Source organism: Hirundo rustica, chromosome 1 (assembly GCF_015227805.2).
Source record: "Hirundo rustica isolate bHirRus1 chromosome 1, bHirRus1.pri.v3, whole genome shotgun sequence".
Taxonomy (NCBI): Eukaryota; Metazoa; Chordata; class Aves; order Passeriformes; family Hirundinidae; genus Hirundo; species Hirundo rustica.
In genome coordinates this window covers 83042000-83056158 of record NC_053450.1, presented here as the reverse complement: position 1 = coordinate 83056158, position 14159 = coordinate 83042000, and the positions used below count along the sequence as shown (strand labels likewise).

Sequence of the window (14159 nt, the reverse complement as noted above, 5' to 3'; positions counted from 1 at the left end):
CATCTAGCAGTTTTTTTGACAAGATACACCGTATCCATATCTACAAACTCTGATGACACAGACAACCTTTCCCTCCAAACTTTGTTAACCTGGCTGCAGAATGCAAACTGGAATAACCACAAAATAGCTATTGACCAAGGTTGAACAGCTTATGTAGTTCCGACAGGGTAGTCACAGAATAGGAATAAAATGAAAATCAAAGCTCAAAGAAGAGGTCATTTTCCTGGCAACAGGCCTACCCGCAAATACAGGGGAAAGATGTGTTGTTCTCAGAGCACAATTTATCCTGAAGACAACTGAAATCGCAGAGTAGGGTCTCTTGTGACTCCCAGCAAATCATTTGTACCTCACTTTTTATTTCTTATTTCTTTCTGTTATTTTCTTTAAAGAACAGGGATATTCTGTGTTAGGCCTGATACCATGATGTTCCCACACATAAGACATTCTTGTGTGTTATGGTCAGACCTGTTTTCTTTCTGTTTCATTGAAGGGAACCAGGAAGCCATTTTTGTGAGTGAAATATCACGCTGACCTCACCTGCAAATTCTGTGCACAGAAGACTTTAAAACCATTCCAATGGCTACAGAATGAATCACAATACACAGGTATTCAGCTATCTTTTTTAATACGTATGCTTTAATTGGACAAAAGCGTAGCTGACATGCTTAACTTACACATCTGTTATAGGGTAGAACTCCCTTTAACCACTCTTTTCTAATATAATTTCCTGTGGAGTTAGCCATATTTTGGTCAAATAATCCTGCAGCTAAGACTGATTTCTCTGAACTTATTTGTCATCTGGGACTCTATTAGGTTAGAGCACTGCTTCCCACAATTAGGACCCTTGGAGATTAATGTCATACAAATAAATATGTTTTGCTGTAGAATAATTTTGATAACTAATTCACTACACAAATTAAGTATGAGCTATCCACTCACACTGCTGATTTCTGTGTCTCTGGCCACTGAAGTCCCATGATATTGCCCCTGCTCCCTGGCTACGTGGCTGAGGATTTTATAATAGGAGAGAGAGAAGAGAAAGTGGGGAGAGCTGACTGCTCTGAGTTCTTAGGCATGTCCACTGTTGATAATTTATTCATGCATTTTCTTCTGCTTCCTTGGTCTGGTTTTTCAGCTCATATTTATCATTACAGCTCCTTGGAAGTCCATGGAATAATATTCATCTTCCTCTTTTGACTGAGAATATGACTTGATAAAATTTTAGTCAGAACAGAAGAATAAGCTAGAAACCTTGAGTGTTGCTAATCCAGCATCTAAGGGGCTTATTCCTCACAGGTACTGCTCCCTGCCTGATTCAGCAAAATCTTTTGAGCATTTGTTTAAATCCCTCTGTCAATAATGACCCACAAGCACAGGCTGAAGGCAAGCATCACAAGAAAATACTCTGACTGCAGTTCTTGGAGTCTTTCTAACAGCAGATTATTGAAATATGAATGCAGTCCTAAAACTTAAATTCGGTTTTGCACATCCTGAAAAGCCAGGAAAATGAGAAATCTTTCTGTGAATGTGGTAATGCTTGTTTTTGTTCTGAAGATCCAGTAGTTTTCAGATTATGGCTCTAGTATTTTAAAATTTAAAAGCCCTTAAGACCCTCCCCCCCCCCCCCCCAAGAAAACCATAGACATGCTGAGAGTTCAAATAAAGTAATGAAGATCCATAAATATCGCCATTTCTGCAGAACCTTTTAGTGTCTTACTGAATAGAGAAGCTCAGGAAAACCAAAATAACATCTCCCTTGCTGTGAGCCAGTAGAACTCAAAGCCCCTAGCTGACAATCTTTTCCCACATGTTGTGACCACCACATCCAGCCCTTAGTGAAATGAGTGTTAAATTCACTGAAGAGTATCAGAAATGGAACAGGGAAGAAAAAAAAAAAAAAAAAGCCACACAATTTTCTAAAGCATCTGAGGATGGAAAAGACAGTCAATGGGTGAATTAAGACAGTTTGAAAAGAGGTAACAGAACAGGCCATTGTTATTATTTTCTATTTGAACATTAAAACAAAAAAACGAACAAAAGATCAAAGTTATCTTAGACAGAAGTAGAATAAATTACACTCTGTTCCACTAAGCTGCATGTCTTTGGCCTGATTCCTTGTACAAGAGAGTGAGCAAATTTTGGCCAGCAGATTTAGGTACCTACTCCTCATCCCTTTCCCACCTGGTAGCTTACTTCTTTCTGGGCTGCCTCTGTAAGAGGCATAAGTAGGACTGGGAGACTTATAAAAAACTGAGACACTGGGACGGAGTTACTACTGGTAGTACAAAGTAAATGTCAAACAGGAAAATCCTCCTCTAGGAAGGTATGTCAGGCGAGCCTAGGTCCTGTACATCTGGATTTTCCTCCCCAAAGTAACGTCAGCTGGACAACATTCAGCTCCTGGTCTCGTAGATCTCAGTCTGACTGCCAATGGCAGATCACCCTCTGTCCCAATGGACTTCAGGGACAGTGAAGTGCAACTGATCCCAGCATGAGACAAAAGCCATCACTTTGCAGGATCAAGCCCATCACAGGTTGCAAGAAGCAAGTTGCTCCTCTGACACATGTGAGGGGTTGAGGTCCAACAGATCAGCACAACAAATTGGTGCCTGCAATATTCACATAAGTAACATTTCAGAGGCAGCAATAATAATAATAAAAACATTAAATAATGAAAATATAAACCTGGGTATGTTTTTTCTCAGATGCAAATCAAGATTTAAATATAAAAATGATAGGCTTCTGTTCATCCTTCTTAGGAAGTCATAAATTGTTAATCAGACCTTAGGCAGTGTTGTTTAATACCAACTTTAATAAAATAGCTGCCTGAAGCAGAAAGACAGTTGGGATCCTGACTCTAAAACTTTGGTAACCTCATCCACTTTTTTGTAGCCCGAGGCTCTTACACTACCATTGATACTAACTCCTTTGAAATATGCTCATTTTTTAGGTTGGTAAATTATTAAACACCTTATTAGTTGAAAGATTAGATGGAAAAAAGTCATCTCTGTATGACGGAAAATGGATTGGAAGAGGAAGGAAAAGTTGAGGGAATATTTACATAAAAGATACAGCTCTGTTGTTGATATACCGAGGTAATCCATAATCCATAATTCATTTAAGAAATGAACCCATCAAATTACATAACTACGCATGACAAATTGCTACTGTTGAGCTATCCTACGATAAATTACAAGGAATCATTCCTGTCAAGAGTGTATTTTGTTTGAGACTAAAAAAAGCAATGTCGCTGCAAGGTTGTTTTCCCTCTTCTTCCATAGGATTTGTCTATCGCACACAATATCTCACACTTCCACCGTGTAATTTGATTGGAGTAGAAAACGTTCCTCTGTATGGAGTAACTATAAAGTCTCTGAAATTAAAACTGCTTTGAAAATTGAAAAAAAAAAAAAAAGGGGAAATGATGCAAAGGAAGACTGTTTCTTCCTCGTAATTTCTTAATACAATTTATCAGTCAGGTGAGCAGATCTTTGGAGTAAAAAGTAAGGAACAGTCATTTCCTGAAGTGTCATGTCTTTTTAGTGTATGTCCAGAGCAGCTTGTTAGCATACTAATTGTTTCATTTAATATGCAATACAGAGCATGCTTACTACTTTGAAGTGCTTATTCATGATGTCATGGATATTAGTGTATATTTCTTAATTGCACAACAGAGCAATCTTTCCTATTTCAACCTACATTTTCTGCTGCTCTGATTGGTTTCTCTAACTACTCTAACTAGCCAGAATAATCATTTTGCCACACAGAAGCAGGAAAGTAAAAAAAAAAAAAAAAAAAGTAAACAAAATTTAAAAGCCATTTTAATTTAATAACAAATTGGGAGCTGTATTTTGTGTTAAATTACCACTGCAAGCCTCATATCAATTCAAGGCAAGGTTCCCTGTTCGTTACTGCTTAATTAATCAGTCCTGTTTCCATCTAAATGAAAAGTTTTCTCTCTTCCCTATCGTCTCTAACATCTCATTTCAGGCAGCACATCAAGTTAATCTTGCTTACATTAGCAACTTATTTCTAATGGCTCAGTTCAATTATCTGGTTGGAGCATGGTGTTAATAATGCCAAGGTTGAGGGTTCAATCCCTGTATGGGCCATTCACTAAAGGGCTGGACTTGAGGATCCTTATGGATCCCTTCCAACACAGAATAATCTGTGATAAGTCATCCTATCCCAGTTTGCTGATGAATTCTGCTTAGTCTCTCTGCTTTGTTTTGGGCAGCTTGGAGTCAATGGTAAAACAACAATTCCAAAAGTGAGATCATCCAGCCTTGTGTTACAGGGACATAGTTTTTCCCCACCATGTGAGGACAAACACCTACTTCCAACACACCCAAGTCTTCTGAACCTTTGGCTTCCTGGTGTGCCTTGTCATTCCTGAGGCAACATGGCACTTGGAGACATGTTTTAGTGATGGACTTGACAGTGCTGGGTTAACTCTTGGACTTGGTGGTCTTAACAGTCTTTTCTAACCTAAAGCATTCTTTGAATGATTTGGATATGCACAGAGCTGAGCAAAGAATTATTATCTTATAAAACAACAGATGAGTATGAAACATTCCCATGGAAGAAGAGAAATTTGTAAGGGAAGGAGAATATGGAAAGTTGGGTGGTACCTGAAAGCATGTCCTCATTAAACTTTATGCAACATATCCTGGAAATAAAGCTGTGATAAGTATAAGTCCTGCACTACCATCATATAAAAAAAGTACCAAACATTTCACCATGTCACCTTTGAAGGAAGTGAAGAATAGGACTTGAACACCATCTGGCTGAGTATCTCCAGCTTATGCTGACCCCACCATTCCCAGAGCTGGAAACTGCTGCCACTGCCATAATCCAGTACTTTCTATCACCACCAGCAAAGCACACTAACTCTGGGACTCTAATCCAAAACTTCTGGTGTTTTGGACTGCACCAAGCTGGCCCCAGTCAAATACTTACTGAAGCTGCAGTTGCTCATATGGGCAAGTCTCTGCACTTGCTTTGCTCAGTTCAGCCTTTGGAAGTAAGTTTTATGGCTGCTCCTAGTGCTGGGATGCCTGCCTGCTCATGTCAGGATGCCTGTTGTTAACACTGTAACACCCCCAGGCACCACCAGGGCTCCAGCAGCTCTATCTGTAGTGACCCACAGCTTCCAGGATGTAACAGATACTTGCTCGGGTCAGGGCTCGAAACTAAATCTGAGCCTGAGGTGTCTGCATCACATGAAGGCTGGTTTTAATTCCAGATTGACAAATATAAATACTTCTGTAATAAACACAAAACACAAAATATTAACTGACCATTCCAAGAGGATGAAACTTGTTTTTCCTGAATAATTCCAGTATTTACTTTTGCTCATCCAGGACTCAGGATGTTATTGCAACAGGGAAAAAGGATGTGCAGCCTATTTTATCCTTCTAGATTTGCAGCAACCAGCCTCTGACCTCACATTTACCAGCCTGGTTGAAATTACAACCTGCTGCTAAGGAAAACTCTGTCATACTTTAAAGTAACTCCGATATCAAGTGGCTTTGAGATATCTGACAAATGAATTACAGTGGATTAATGAGGAGCTGCTTCAGAAATCCTGCAAGAGAGACCCTTACATGTTACAGTATGGTAATACATTTCATTTAATATCAATATAAATTATGTGCTGAGAAAAGTGGGAGCCTGTATTTGTGGTTTTTTTTTTTGTTTTTTTTTTTTTTTTTTTTTGGGTTTTTTTTGGTTTTTTTTGTTTTGTTTTGTTTTTTCCCAAGAGGAACAGAAATCTTTCATATAAATCAGAGTGAACACTTCTGTTTCTGATGGGAAACACTGCTCTGAAAAGCACCGAATTTCAAAGCTGCTTGCGATTACATTGTCTGCAGAATTGTGCTGATGGCTGTAAATATTAATAAATATGATACACTGGGCCAGATTTTTTCTTCAGATACTTATGCTCTGCTTCCTCTTAAGTGCAGATGACCTGAAGACACAGGCACCAGGAGGAAGAGCTAAGAACTGGTTTTAGAGATGCAACACGCAGTGACACTTGCACAAAGTAAGGATGTTCCTATTACATGTCAGCAGAAAGAGCCAGGAAGTGAAAATCTCAGTCCAGTCCTCTCTACCCCATCTGCAACTGCTGATGGGAGCTGACAGACAGCAGAGAATCCTTCTCCATGCTGTACAGATGATCCAGGGCTATACTGTTGAAGGGGCATCAATGGGAAATCATGGTTATTCCTTACACAGGTTTTCTTTCATCCCCATTTTGCATAGTCTGTTATTTAGGGATACAGATTTGGCGGTCACCGTGAAAATAACTGAAATTGTAAACACTTCATTAGAAATCCTGACATCTTTGATCCTTGATCCAGAATGACACCTAAGTATTCAAACAGTCTTGTGGACTTCAGTGCAGTTTATTGGTACTTCTAAAAGCAAACTGCTTTGGGACTAGGTATGGTAAGCCAGAGAGAAGAACATGCTTTGTTTGTAGCAGAAATAACTTGGTAATTATTAGCAGTGAGAAGGGAAATACCATAGCAGAGCATTCATATTATTTAGACTTAAATGGAGTTTAGATGAAATAGAGGGGTTTATAAAACTGGTTGGCACAGTATGAATTGCTTAAAGGGATGTGGCTGGTGGACTTAAGAGTTGCTTCTGCATCTTTTTCCCTTCCAGCCCTGACAGCTAAATTGAGCACCAATTTCACAAAAGAAATTTGCTCCCTGAAAGAAATTCTACCTGCTCTGTGATCTGCCAGGGCACTTCTCACACTATGAAAGTGAGGAAATAGGTCCTCTTGAATTCTTGTAGAGCTTGATCAGCTTGTCAGGCCACCTCCAAAAGCATTAGGTCATAGTAGGTGGCACAGAGCTCAGGACCTGGTACTATTTCAATCTAAACTGGCCACATAACTTGTAAATTTAATGTGTCTTTTTTATAAGTCTTTTTCTACTTCTCCCTCTACTTTATTTACACTAAGATCAATACCCATGTCAGGGGTATTGGTATACACCATGTCCTTATTCAAGTAACTTCCCTTTGACTCACCTTCATATCTATGTGCTAGGAATACTACTCCTTAGATGTTTACAAAGCAGGGGGGCTTTGAAATGAATTCATGCAGGCATGGACATGAACAAGAGATAGTGTGGTATGACCTCTGGCTGCCCCAAACCATAGGGAGCAGCATGCAGAATAGGCAGCCTTTTTTATTGAATTTTTTTTTTATCCCCTTCTCTCCCGCAGGCATAAGTAGGTGGGAATGTATGAGGCAGGGAATGGTAAAGAAACTCCATGGCCAGTCGAACTCAGCCAATGAAGAGAGTAAGGTCATTGCCACCTTGCCTGGGGACAGCTCAGATTACTTTCTCCTGGGAATAAGATACTCAGTCTTGTCTCAGACAGCTCTGGAGCTACCCAGCTTCTCCCTTCCCCTTCACAGAAAAGATGGCTGAACAAACAAGCAAAAAACATCCAGAAAATCCTTTGGGGAGAGAGTGTCAAAGCAGATGCAAGGAGTCCTTGAGAAAAATAATTGGCTTTCTTTTGGATAAAAAAAAGAGACCCAAATCTGATTTTTCCCCCCCCCCCCATCCATTCTTTGATCAGCTACAGCAACTAAAGAAAGCAGGAGAGAGGCAGAAGGGTTGACTGCAAGCTGTACTTGCTGTAAAAGCCTGGTTCAGCATCCCTGCTGTGTCATGATCTCCTCCTGTGACCTTGGGCAAGTCACTCACCTCCGTGAGTGAGATTCGCTCCCCCTGCTGTAAAACATGGCCAATTAAACAGGCCAGCCTCACAGTGGGGTCATGTGGTGAAGATGTGGAATTGTGGAATTCTTGAACAGCTTTTGAGTGAAGGCCTCATGTCAATGAGCTACACCTTGTCCGTTACTTGAAGTGAGACTCCCAAATGTCTACAGAGCAACTGTGGGTTTGGGGGGAGTGGGGGTTTGCAGACTACTGTGAGCTATATATTTTTCTTTTTGTCCGTGAAGATACTTTTGTCAAATAATTGCCAGACTAAAGACACCCTAAAGTTACAAACCACCAGGCATTCAAAGCGAATCAATTCAGTGAGGAAACAGATTTCACCTGAGTCCTCAGGGTAAAACTAAAAGCAACCACATTTTTAATTATTTTTGCTATGGTATTGGATCTAAGAGGATGAGGGTGGAGGACACATCTTTCTAAGAGAGGGGGTTTTCCCTGCAGTGAGACGGTCAGTATGAAGGCTGGCCCCAATGTCACAGTGTTAGCACCCCAGCTGGGGTCCACAGGCACAAGGAGTTCTCCCACCACTCCATGGCCTCTCATATAAGCCTGGATCACCATGACCTTCAGTGCTAAGTGGAGTTACCATCAGAGGCAAGAATTCTCTTTGAGTTTGGTGTTTCCCTCACAACAAAGCAGAGCTACATGTTAATGATCGTGTTGATTAAGCAGCCTTTGTACCAATTGTAATGAGGGAATAGGCAGCTCTGCTTTCCACCAGACAGGCAAGCACCTGCAGTACCCGGGGAAACTTGACTAGTGTTTAATTTTTGTGCTAATTTTCAATTCCTGCTGACCCTTCTCCTAGGTCCTCCTGCTCTGGCTTGGCGATTAGATGAAGAAGTGGGAATGCAGGAAAGATACACTACCTATTATCTCAGAGGCAGCTGTAAACATTACAGCACGATAATGAAATTAGTTTGGCTGAGGGGAATTATGGTACTCAGCTAGTACAGGACGGATCTCATTCATAAAGTGCTCCCTTCTGTGCATTGTGGTGTGTCACTGGGGAAGAGCTGAGGGGTTACGATGGGTATTTATGTCACAAATGAAATCTAATAGTCAGATTCCGGCTAGAATTAAGCATTTTCTGACTTTATATATATATATAAATATATATGCATATCCTGACAAGAGAGGCTAATTAACCCATAAAATATTTGCCCACAGTGCCAGAATAAAGCCATTATTGAACAGGTTGCTTAAAACATTGCAAGGCTGGCAGTGTTCTTGAATGAGACCAGATGGAAATGTATATGCACTTTTTGTCTATGCGCCTGGTGCAGAGGAGGGTATGGAGAGGGTGTCTTGTGGCTGGGTGTGAAGAAAGATTATGCAGTATCACTCTATCTTGGATGTTTCAGCATGGTGCTATCAAATGCTCTGGCACCATCACAGTTAAGCAATCACAACTTTGCTTAAAGATTCTTTTTGGAGGTCCAACATACTAACTCAGGAAGGACACCATGCCAGTTGAGCCTTTTCCATCCTGACAGGGCTTACAGGCTCCCCTCACCCTTCTCCATCAGCACTGATCCTCACTGCTGATCAGAGGGTTGCAGCTGTGGAGGAAACTATCCTTTCTGGTTTGTTTTGAGAGAGAAAAATACTCAAGGGAGCAGGAAACTCCACGAGACTGGATGTACCAACAAGTAACATTAATTCACACCACTCTATAAACACTCCTGAAATTCACTTATCCTATTTTCTTCTGGGAATGCTCTTCCCAACTAACAAACAAAAGCATAAACTCAAATATTTGCAGTCTTTGTTTGGGTCTTTCAGTGCCAAATGCACTACTAGGAAAATGAATAAGGTAGAAGACAATGGTGGCAACCAGCCGCACCTGGAATAAGGAGATGGTCTTGGGTACAAAGAGGGATAAGCCTGCCTGAAATGGGGTCGAAAGTAGCTGATGAGTGATCAGGATTAGGACACACAGCAGTGCCCTAGAGAAGCTTAGGAACATGCGCCTGGATGGACTCCCAACACATACCAGCCAGTCATTGGGGAAGAACCAAAAAATGACCCTTAGGCTGAGATTTACAGCATAGAAAGCCCAACTGGAAAATAAGTACTCACACTCAAACTTTAAAAATGTTTTTATCCAACACCTTCCCCACCTAATTCCACTGCGGCATCACTCACAGCACAACGCAGAAAGGAGGACTTTTTCTGCTCATGTTTTGTATTAATTATGCATTGTTCAAGTGTGTTTTTAAAACAAGGACTAATAATCGGCCCTGTACCTTTTGTTAAGCAACAAAGACAACTAAAAGCTGCATTTAATACTGAATGTTCATGCTACAATCTCGTCTCTCCCCATCCCAAATGAAACAAGGCAAGAAGCCATACCTTTCTCCTCACACAGCATAGTTTTTTCAGACCCCTTGGAAAGGTCTGCCATGACTAAGCATGCAGCATGAGCAAACCAGCTGCTGCTGGATTTTTATCTCAACCAGAACACATTTAAACTTGTGAATGGTGTTTATACTGCAAACTGAATCCTGCATAGAGTCAGCAGAAGAGATTTGCTCTGTGTGCCACAGAACTTTTCACTTTGTGCACAGGATGGGGGGCTCACTTTAAAGATTTACATTGAAAAGATCCTGAATTTGGTCCCACCAGGGCAGTCAGGATAACCACAGCTTAGTTTTTGAGCCCTGTTTCTAAGAAATTATATAGGAAAAAGTAAAAGGAGAAAATAAGTAAACTCCAAATGATGCAAAGCCTTTGAAGACACAGGAACAGCTACTGCAGCTAACTAGGTCTTCAAGGGGTTAATGAAGAAGTCTCCCTAACACCCAGCTTCCAAGGCAAAGCCTTTCCCACATGCTTATGATAATCAAAAGATACTGAAAACCAATTCTACTTCATTCTGGTATAATTGCAGCAGAGCCACTAGAGGAATTGTAACCATTATGTAAGATGAGGCACCATCACAGTGGGGCCTGCTGCTTCAAATACATTCTATCCACTCTTTTTTTATAGATTTCAGCTACCTTTCAGTTTAGTAATTAGCCACCATTTCCAAGGAGATACATAAGTAATATCCTGCACATCTTGAGCCATAATGCTGCAAGATTGCACTAAAAGGGTAACACAGTTTAAAAGTAGTCAACAAAGGGCAGGTGACACACTGAAAAGCTCAGTTAAGCATGAGACAGAGACCACCATTTAATTTAACAACAGATAAATGTTGCTTGACCAGCACACAGGCACCCACCAGAAAACCCAACAGTGGTTCCTTCCAAACCCCAAAATATTGCAGGATTCTATTAATAAGCAGCATATCAGCATGCTGAAAACTTCTTCAGTCAGAGCAAAAAGGATGTAGCACACTTGAGGGGACAGTGGTCTGGAGGGAGGCTCCTGCCCAGAGGAACTCAGTGTACCCTTGAGAAGAGTGTTGCTCATTGAGGGAAGGATCTCAGCTGGTGAGAGCACAGGCACATTCATAACTTCTATCAAGTTCAGATCAGTTTTGAGATCTTCTACTGAAAGCAGGGGGGAAAAAAAACCCCACATTTTTTAACATGTGTATGTTTTGCTTTGAAGGAAGTCTCTCAACTAAATATTATTGAAACAGCAGATGGCAAAATGCAAACTTTATGAAAGGGAAGGCTGCCTTGAGCGGCAGGTTACTGTTTGCATGGAAGAGCTGTGCAGAGGAAGAAGGGAGGGAGAAAGGGAGGGAGAGAAGAGTCATAAGTTAAGATGCACATTTCTAGCTGAACAACTTGGTTAGAAAATGATAACCGTGCCTATAAATGTAATCTTTAGAGTGCTGGCATGGAGATACGAAAGAGCTGTGAACTGGTGTGAAAACTAAAATACCTAGAGGGACTAATAAGTCCCTACAGGGACCCCAGTTACTTAAATGGCTGCAAAGGATAATTGCAGAGAGCTACAACAGGACTGAATCAATGCCATTTTCCCTGGGTGGGTGGGGGGGGGGAAAGTATTGCTGCTCTGATTACATTATTCTAAAAAGACTGGCTGTTTTCTTCTTCCCTCCCCGATCTCAAAATTCAACTGCAAACCACTAGAAATATGTCCAGAAATATTATGGTGCAACTAAAAGCCAGAAGCATATGATATTATATATTTACTGGTGTTGTGTCAGATAACATCTGAGATGAGAGGAAAAAGAGATTCAGCCTTGCAGTCTCTATTAGCATGCTTGGGCTCTTTAAAGGAGCTATCCAATTGTGTCATTGCTGCCAGGCCTTTAAAACTGTATATATCCATGATAAAGGAATCTACTTGATCTTGATCACAAGCCTCCAAGCCCTACCGACTCTCCTGTGACATGCAAACTTATTGCCTTTAAACTGGAATTAGAAAAAAATAAATGAATCGGGATGTGCCATTACCCATAGCATTATATTGTTCAGGAACAGATGTTAATCAATTTTATGGAATGTTTTAAGTAACATGCAAGTACTTTTGTAAAGAACTGTCTGCATAATAGATACTTCAGCCCAGCAAATACAGGAGATAAGCCTTTATCTTGACTGGGAGAGCTATGTCTATTTTGATTAAAGCCAAAGAGGTCTGCACGATCAAGCAATTTTATTCCCTTGGAATTATGTCATTTCCAGAACGCTACTACACACGGTCCTGTGACAAAAGGGAATGGAAATAACCTTGCTCTTGATTGTAATGTTCTCCTTGCACAAATGTTCATGCATGTAACTCATGAGGTACACATGTAGGATGTACATTCCATCCTCAGAGATTCTTGAATAGACAAAAAATCTATTCTCTACTCCAGCTGTGCTAGAAGAACAGTACATTTGGAGAAAGGACTGAGCTTACACTCTGTAAGTAATTTGTGCTACTCAATCTTTCATGCACTGCTAACAGAACTTTAAAATCCCACACCACACACAGGTAAAAGGGAAAAGGTGCCCTATCTTCTCAATTTGTATAAAAGTAGTAGCTGTGCCATCGTGCTGGGAGTAATTTCAGTCGTTAAACTTCTCGAACCTTGAATGTCATCAGGAGTTACTTAGGTGACCATCCGCTTGCACTTAAAAAGTACTGCATTTAACTCTCCGTAAAATATGGATTTTATTGCAGCAGTGACAGGACTCCTCTCCACAGCCACTGACCTCTACAGCTATTGCTTATCTCTTGACTCAACCTTTTGCATAAGAATACACAGATGTAGTATGCAAACTGTTTTCCCTGTGTGTGCATGTAAGTAGGTGTTACATACATACATACGAATACGTAAATAGTTCAACCTAGCTGACACAGAAAGTATGTTACCAGCTCCTAAGAAACATTTACTACACCACCAAATTCAGGGCTTGCTTTCTGCAATTACCTAACTTCTTTCCTGTAAAAATGCCTATACGCCTACCCTCTTATTTCCACCTCCTCCAGCACTCCCCAACCCGTTCTTTTATCAAATGAAAGACTTCACATTTGTCAATTCCTGTAACGTCCCCAGATCTGCTCGCTCTGCCCCCTTCTTTTCACTGAGGGAGCGCCTCATTTCAACTGTGCTCTACATTCAGTTCTGTACTTTGCCTCGGATTTCGCTCGTGATCCGAAGGGTTTTGCCCTGTATTCATTTCACAGCAACTCGGCAGTACCAAGAAACCGAGACAGACTTTAAAAATTATTATCTTCTAGTTATTCATATTTTTGCTGTTTTTATTACTAAATACTACTGTTATTCTCTTCCCAGTACACATGACCCTTCTCCTGCTCTCATCACCTCTCCTCGCCCGAAGATGGCAATCCCCAGGAAAACGCCGCATCCCTTCGCCTCTCTTATAACGCGAGCAAACGTGGTCCCCACACGCCCCTGAGCGTCGGGCAGGGCGCGGAGCCCCGAGGGGGTCACCCCGGCGCAAGACAGGTGCCAACTTCGCAAAATAAGTGCTGTCCCTCTCCTCCGTCCGCCGCCCCCCCATCCCCACCCCCCCCCCCCTTAATTAGCATTCCCAATGAGCAAGGCAGAAAGAATAAGAAAAGAGGGGAAGAAAAAAAAAAAAAAAAAAAAAAAAAAAAGGCAAGCAGAAGGCGACTGGCTGGTGAGAGCTACAACTTGCCTCTCCAGAGGTGCAGAGCCGCATCTCCTTACCGGCACGCAGGGACGACGCGGCCGAGCCTCGCCCGGGTCGGCGGCGCGGCAGCGCAGCTCCCCGGCCCCTTCTCCCGCCGCTCAGCTTCCCCGCCTCGCACTAGGGCTCCCGCTCGGCCAGCAGCACTTTTTAACTCCGGCATGCAGGCAGCCCGAGCCGAGGGGGCTCTCTATCTGATTGGTTTCCATTCACTGCTCCTGATTAATAAAAAAAAAAAAAAGGGGGGGGGAGGGGGAGGGGAAAAAAAAAAAAAAAAAGCAGCCAAACTCCTCCCTCTCGGCTTGGC

At 41.5% G+C, this 14159-nt stretch overlaps 1 protein-coding gene across 1 annotated transcript in view; it reads right to left on the bottom strand.

The window, feature by feature from the left end:
* Positions 1-13959, bottom strand: part of CDH6 (cadherin 6) — a 111624-nt gene extending 97665 nt beyond the window's left edge. Inside the window, exon 1 of the mRNA XM_040060806.2 lies at positions 13873-13959. The gene's annotated coding sequence lies outside the window, so the exon portion shown is untranslated. The remainder of the gene's footprint in view (positions 1-13872) is intronic.
* Between the last annotated feature and the right edge of the window lie 200 nt (positions 13960-14159).